A 1,824-nucleotide genomic window follows, 5' to 3' on the forward strand; every position below is an offset into this window, starting at 1 on the left:
ATATACAAGAGTAAGACTTCTTTCTGAGCTATTATGCACTCATTCCTAAAGATACACAGCACAGACACACACAAATCAGGGCAAAAATATATTTTTCAAATAAAATTAAAAGATATTATTATGGATGTTTGATTTCTAGTATACAATTCGCTTTTGTTTTTTTCCCGTTCCAAGATGTCTAATCCCCCTCCCAAAAGGAGTACATTTGGGGACAAGGGGAGGGACTTCTGGTGGCAAAGGTCAGAGGTTAGGACAGGACGTCTGGTTCCAAGACGGCAACGAAGGGATGGGGCCACCCTTGCAGCCCTTGACAACTCAACAAAACTGCTTACCCAGCCCTCCAGCCTAAATAATTGCCTGTCCCTGCGTTACAGCATAATATACTGTGTCTGAGGCCAGCACACACCAATGGCAACACAGGGCAGGCCTGCACTTCCCCAGTCCCGCTGGCACTCAGACCATGGAGCTTTACTGACAGCAGTCGTGGGGGAGGGACAGCCACAACTCACCTGGCACCAGGTCCTCCCATCTTGACATTTCCCCACAGTCCTCATCAGCACAGGTCCAAAGATCCGTCCGTCCTTGCTGGATGCTGCAGATTAAGTCAGGTGTGGGACCGCGATAGCCTGTTCGGGCAGTGGTTAAAGAGCATTTGTGACTGGGTATGGGATGCAGAATCCAACCGGCATTCGGGAATGCATCCAGTGAACCCAAGATGTCTGCTAGGGGTTTGATGGACAAGGAAGAATGGGCATTTAAACCAACAGAGTCACCAGGGACTGGTGTAGAGATGCATTGACCCATGATGTACCAGGGAACAAAATAAAGCTTTCATTGTTTTCAAGGTACCAAGAGGAAGAGATTTTGGACACACTTATGGATGCATAATATTAATCTTATCAGTGTAATTCCAGGAAAAGAAGTGAAAATGAGCTTAGTGAGGGGACTCAGGGCAGGGAAAAGCATACATGACACGTAGGCGACAATGACAATTTTTTCTGAGAGAGAGAGAATAATTAATTCATCATCACCAGGGACAGGAAATAATAATTGTAGCTGCAAAATAGCTATCATCCTGTCCATTGGGAGGATCACCCCAGGACGGGTGATGAGTGCACACATTGGTAAGTACTGCGGGATTGAACACCAAGTTCCTGGGAGCTGTGGATATGGCGAAAAGAAGGCAGAAAGAGACACATTTAACAGCACATGAAAGGCCATAATACAGAAATGGTCTAAACGATCTTTGCTAAGCTAGACAAAACATAGAAACACTTCCCTAAGGAAATCCCCCGGGGGAAAGGCAGGGGAAAGAAAGCATCACAAAAGCAAACTGACCTAGTAAAAAAAGCTCAGTACCGCAACCCTGCGCACAAGCCAGCACAAGCCCCTGTATTAGAGATCCTCTGGAAATGAAAACTGGTTCTCACTAGGTCCTGCAGCTAGCCCACTTCTTGTTCTCACAATGATGGGCATCCGATCAGCAGAGGGATTTTAGGAAGAGCACAAGAAAACTTCTGAGAGGGGCAGAAGGAGCTTGAGAATCTCTGACCTACGGAGATGAAGTTGTTAGGAGGGGATGTGGACGGGAGCTTCCAGAGACCCCTTGGCAGTCAAACCTGGCTTACATCTCGTGTACACATGTCGCTAGAGGAGCAGTTGAGGAAATGCCTCTTCCCGTTGTAGCAGCAGAGGCTGATAAGACTTTCTATTAACTTCTGCCAGGTCATAATGACAGGAGAAAGGGCACCTAGATAGCACAGAACGGAGCATGCAAGGACCGTCTGGAGAGGACCTGCTAGGTCAGATGGAGGAAATCAGAAT

Source organism: Alligator sinensis, unplaced genomic scaffold, assembly GCF_000455745.1.
Source record: "Alligator sinensis unplaced genomic scaffold, ASM45574v1 scaffold1730_1, whole genome shotgun sequence".
NCBI classification, from domain to species: Eukaryota; Metazoa; Chordata; order Crocodylia; family Alligatoridae; genus Alligator; species Alligator sinensis.